Raw genomic sequence first — 6,415 nt, 5'->3', positions numbered from 1 at the left:
CAGTGGATCATGTGACTATACTGTCTAATAAAACATTAGTTGTCAAACTGTTCATAGCAAATACTACCAAAGTACATATACGGCTTTCCAAGTACTACCATAGAACAGGACTAAGACGAAACTACTACACAATTGCTGATTTAAACAAGGATGAACTAAAATGTGGGACCTAAATGTATTTTAAGTTTACTCCAAATTCAGAAAATATTTGAACTGCAGAACATCCCGATTACCACCTGGATGAGATCAATTTCATTTTCAGAAATAAAAAATGAATACATACATAAATGAAACATGAAAACAGAAACATATCTCTGAAACAAATGCAAGCAAGTTTTTGACAAGATAATGGAATTAGTACTTTGTTTGTATGATGTGATACTGGAGATTAGAAAACTGTATATATGTTAGATCAGGGGTCTCCAGCCGTTTTTCTTCAGTGGGCTACCTTTACAAAACAAAAATGGCAGAGAGCTGCCGATTTCAGCAGTAGTAGAGTAAATATAAGAGCCATGGCAAGCCTTACAGTTAGATGCCTATAAAACATAAACTATTTTCCATTCATTAATGCATCAAGTTAGACATCAAAGTGATACATATACAATGATAATTAATCAGATTTTACTTATTATCCACAAAACATAGAATTCAGAAATCCCTTTGCGAGCTACTTGGAAGGGGGTAGAGAGCTACTGGTTGGAGACCCCTGTTCTAGATTATATCTTGGAAAACTGCGAAAAGGTATTTTACAATAGTTTATGTTGTAAAAATACAAGAACTTAGTGACTTGTAATGGCTAGATACCAATTTTTTCTTTTGGAAAAACATGATAGTAGTATCTTGAAACGTATTTAGCTATATCAATTCGACTGAACACACAAGTTACCAAGCAGAATCGATAAAAACCCCCAAAACAAACATTTTATGCAATGTATTTTCCTGTATAAAATTGTGTTTCTAACATTTATATTAGTTACGATTTGTGTGATGATATAATGAATTTACTTACTCATTTACACTTTTGTCAGATTTTTGAAACCTTGTGGAGGAGAAAACAGTGGTGTAAACGGAGAGGGAGCAGTCAGAGAAGGTGAGAAGTGTGTGCTATGTGTGATGAGGGGGAGGAGAGGGGGAGAAGAGGGGGGAAGAGAGACGGGGGTGGGGGGCATGAATAATCCATAAGAGACTCACCACAGGATTAAGACAAGGTGGGATCCAAAAATATCCTCCTGCATTTGGCACAACAAAGCTGCTGTGAAGCGCCGAGCAGAGCAGAGCTGCCAGTCCCCTGCAGGCCCATCACAACAGGAAGTGACAGACTCACATGCCATTGATTAAGGATTTGTGCGCTGTTACTGTGTGGGTGCAGCTGTGTTATTTTTAGATTTAGACACATTTGTGGTGTTAAGAAGATGCGCAAGTTTATTTTGTATCAGTAACACCGTACCCCAGAACATATTTTACTAAAAAGGTATCAGTGGTTGTCAGAAACTATTGGAAATCAGATAGGAATCACTACTAAATCTAATATCGAATCTGGATACTCATTTGAGCAAGTATCGATACTCAAAAAATCTTCAGAACTAGTATAAGATTTCATGCTGAGATAAAGAAGTGCTATTATTTTGTATATGAAAATCTTAATTAAAGTATCCAAGTCTTACGATACGATATGGTCACTGTATGAACCTCACGGTACGATATGTATTGCGATATCGTGGGAAAGCTCACAATATGGTGGCGAGACTCATGATTAGGGATGTAACAATATCCAAATCTCTAACGATACTTCTCACAATACGATGTTTATTGCAATATTTTGTGGAGGCTAACAAAAGTGTAAATATGCTCCTTTTTCCTCTTAAAATGCCTTGACAAGACTTAATACATAGAACTAAGACTTAAAAGTGCTTAGAACTGTTATTTCTTTATATAGTCTACACTGAAATGGAGCAAAGGATCATGGTCTGTGTAGTCTTCTCTGTTTTTTTTTAGGTATTGCTGCACCATAACTTTAAATTTAAGCAAAGAGATTTGTAATTTGATATATACTGTGATGGTTCACGATATTATTGTGAGAGCTTTGACGATACGATATCATGATATTTTGGTTATTGTTACATCCCTACTAGGAGCCATGTATTTTATTCAATCACAGTCTTGACCAGATATTATCCTATACTGCTACCATGCATGTCTTTGGGTTACATGGAGATTTCTATGGTTGGTCAAGTAGTTATCATCATGACATGCATTAATGACATTTAGCGTGAAAAAAAAATCAACTTTCTTGAGTGTCAGCTTAGACTGTTTGCTCCTATCAAATCATTTAAAATGGGATAAATTCACCTTAGTTAGGATTAAGTTTATGCATGTCAGAAATAATGAACAAGACTCTTGTTGTTTTGTATCTCACTGTATTTACTCTCAAATGCATGACATCGCCATTCACCTGTCCACACACACACAGTCCCAGACATGGTCACATTGTCTCTTCACAGTTTAGCTTCAGTTTTCTGTCCACCACATTCAATGTTACAGCTCTCTATCTTAAACACACAGCACAACACTTCTGCAAGGCAACGCCACGGAGTACATGGGAGCACACACTAGAACAACACTTTCAAATGGGAAACCACTCAGGACATAACTCAATATTAAGGAACAAAAAACAAAAACAAAAACGAATTACTATGAGCTAAAGCAGAGAAAATACGGCTCTCTCTTTGCGTTCTTGTATATGTCATTAAGTTATAGAAGTACAGTTTTTGACCTATTCTGTACTGATACTTTGCAGCTGAGGTCATCAACTTTCCCTGGGTGTGTGACGCTAACTGGAGGCACTGCTCTGTCTGAAGCTCTGTTACTTAGTTTAGACGTAATCTGAGCTTTATTAGCATTAGCCAACAGTTTTTCATTTACTCGCTCTCTCCAGGAGTGTGAATAATTGTGTCAGTAACATTCTTCTGAAAATGTGTTGTTTAAATCCATGTTTTATTTTGCTGTCAATCTTGAAACTTTCTTGACACTGTTTGCTTTAGTTTGTTTTATGCAAAATTCATTAATTCATTATACTCAGAATGTGTTCTTGCTGATAATGTAGGGTACATCACTTGCTAACTGAGAACCATAGATGCAGAAACAGCAGGAACCTCCAGGTAACGGTTGTGTACATTTAGAAATCGCAGTAGACCCATACTGAGTTACTCTTACTGAGTGGTATCCCATTTAAAGACAGTTTACAGTATAAGGCTCAGACTTTGGCAAAACAAACTTTTCAGTGTCATTCAAACAAAGAAAATGACCTAATGCAACAGGAAAACATCATCATAAATAAGTGTATTAAAGAAAGAAAAAAAGAAAAAAAAAGAATAATAATGCAATGTTTCTCAGACGAAAAAAAATACCAAAACCAAATATATTGCTAATAGTCTCTCAGTACAATGTTATGAAGCGTTATGTAAATGTGTAAAAGGGCGAGATTTGAAAGTGCTGAACTCAACGTCTTTAAATATCAGATTGAACAGACGTTACAGATGATGTATGGAGGGAGTTTTGTGGCACTGCTGGCTGGCATGTGAGATCGATGAGCCCCAATAAAGGCCTGATTTGAGGCTGTGGTTGCAGATTTTTCAGCACAAGTTGTACAAGTGCTGTCCTTCAACTGTGAGAATATTGGCTAACACTTCAGATCACAGACGATCATTTTTATTGTGGTAATGTGGAGGTAAATAGAAATAACTGTCCTGCACTTCATGTCTGTAATCTATGTGTGAGTAACACATTTGAACAATCATAATAATTGCATGTTGAAGTTTTATATTGTGATGTAAGTTTTGCTATCAGGCAACATGAGCGAGATGTGCATATTTGTACATGGCTGCATATGTAATTAATTTTTTTATTTTTTTCTAAATATTAGAAGCTAAAACAAAAGACCTTATGTTAGTACTTATTTCTCTAACTGGATAATCTATGGTCTGCACAATATTAAGTCGTTTTTATCTTTGTAACAATTTGACATTGAATGATCAATTATGACTATATATTATATCAGCCCAAATTACACAGCATAAAGTGAAGCATTTTAAACTAATCAACTTATAAACAACAACTTATAAAGAACTCATTTCCATGTAGAGCAATGCTTTAATTAATTAGTCTAAATGTTGTACAGTATTGCATTTCTCCCTGTCAGAAAAGTGGATGTGATTAATATAATTAGTAAGTAAATAATAATCAGCTATAGAATAAAATGTTATATTGGTTAGTATGTTTTTAGACTTGCTCTTTGCCAAGAGTATATAGCTGGAGGATTCATTTCAGGATGATGATTACATGAGACTCAAAACTGGGACCTTTTTGATGTGAGGTGAAAAAGCCACGTGCCTCTTTAAATCTATAGGAGTGAACCATGATGTTGAAATTAATGTTTTCAAAACATATTCAAATGGACCATTCTCACTCAGACTAATACAATGTGCCACAGTTTCCTTTTTAGAAAAGTGATTTTATAAAGACATTGAATCCGTCGTGTGGAAATAAGAGCTAGTACAGGTAACATTCCACTGTTTATTACTGGCCTACAGTGATAAGACTTTTTCCCTCATTTTGTTCTTTTTTAATAAAACTCTTTCATTAAAAATGTTTCTTTAGCATATTTTCTTAGAAAATATATAAAAGAGAAATTTACATATATTTTACAGATGAATATCCTCTGACTTTGTTAAACAGAACAAGTCATTTCAGCTTATGCCGCACATGATGTTACAGGAGATGCTTCGAACAACAAACTAAAGTAGAGTAGCAAATGAGAGAAGTTCACAGACTTCATACAAAGGAAATACATGCATACATACATTACAGTGCCATGCAAACAGTCCGATTTGGGGAAGTCAATCTTTTTAAGTCTGACTCTGCATTACGCTCCAGTTTCATTTCATCAACATGTCATGCCTTCTAACTATACAAAGGGAACATGGCCTCTACTTCAGTGACAGCCACAGTGGGTGCTACAGGAGATAGCGTTCCAAACATTTCTAAGTAGGGCAATGTGCAGTTGATCACCAAACACTCAACACTTGTGAATGCTCTTCACAAAAGAGGACATGAGTGATACTGTGTCAGTATAAGGACTATTCTCCAGGTAGATCATCAGGTTTGTTTCCTCTGACAAGCCCAGATCTTTATCTGATCTTGGCAGTGGTATTATTTTGGATAAATATTGCTTGAATAAAAATACACATGTTTTAGACACTTTTTAAGATTGGAGTTTTAGACCATTATTCATGGCATTGTTTGGATTTTTGTCTTGGAAATGTAATACAAATGTTACAGGCTGTTTGCTTGCCTGTGTTTATGAGGGTCATTTAATTCACAACTGCGTTGAGAGAGCTCTGCTCTGTAGTTACTCTACTTTACTTTTATATTTGCTACATTCAGCACAGTGTTTGTGTATTCCAACAATCTACGGAAGCAAAGGCTCTATCAAGTGAGTCCAAAGAACTGCACTTCTCCACAATAGAAACCATTATTTAAGTGAAACATGCTCTACATCGGTTCTTCTTAGTATTTGGCACATGGTGTAAATGGCAAAAGATTAAGCTAAGAGAGATGGGACCATAAAGTCTCTAACTTCATATTTAGTCTTCTCCAAGAGTTGAATAAACTCTGCTTTAACCAGTCAGCAAAACCATCCAATTAGATCAAACCATTAATAACTTATAAAGCTGTTATATTTTTCATTTAGACTCAGTACATCCCTTTAGGACCTGCCTCAGTGCTATGACATTCATCCTCTCATACCCTCTTACACATAACCCCACTCCAGTATTCAGGCCTCACAGACTCTTTTGGTTTGACTGTTGTGGTGCAAAGTCACTGCTGCAGACTGATCTGACGTGGACCGCCCACTGCAGTCCTGCCCCCCACACATGCTCTCCCTGCTTACATAAACTAACAGCTAATTTCACACGATGCAATGTGCAATAATTCTTCAAAATGGACACAGTGTATGCCATCTGCCCGGTCTGGTGGATCAGACATGTTGGATGTTTAAGAAAAGAGCATGCGGTGTGCTTTCAGTCCAGAGTAGCCTATTTTCTCTTTCCTCAGGTTTTGGTTTCTTTCCGTTTTATTTCAAAGGTTGCCCTAAAGTGTGAGATGTGTCCTCTGCACAGTTTGACACAAGCTAAACATTTCCATCAGTGGACATCCTTGGCTTCAGTGACTGCTATATTCCTTACTCTACATATCTTTGTATGCTTCAGGTTGAATAATTGATCATGGGCAGAAGTTGACTGATTCATTTGCTTTGTTTAATCAAGAGCTGGGGAATATACCAGCTGCTCACAAAGAGCTTAGAGACTATGAGCATGTTTGTGCAAATGAGATACACTGTCCAGGGAGAAGCACT

This window comes from Boleophthalmus pectinirostris, unplaced genomic scaffold (assembly GCF_026225935.1).
Source record: "Boleophthalmus pectinirostris isolate CB_2022bp ecotype Guang Dong unplaced genomic scaffold, ASM2622593v1 HiC_scaffold_13, whole genome shotgun sequence".
NCBI classification, from domain to species: Eukaryota; Metazoa; Chordata; class Actinopteri; order Gobiiformes; family Gobiidae; genus Boleophthalmus; species Boleophthalmus pectinirostris.
This window is presented reverse-complemented; position numbering follows the sequence as displayed.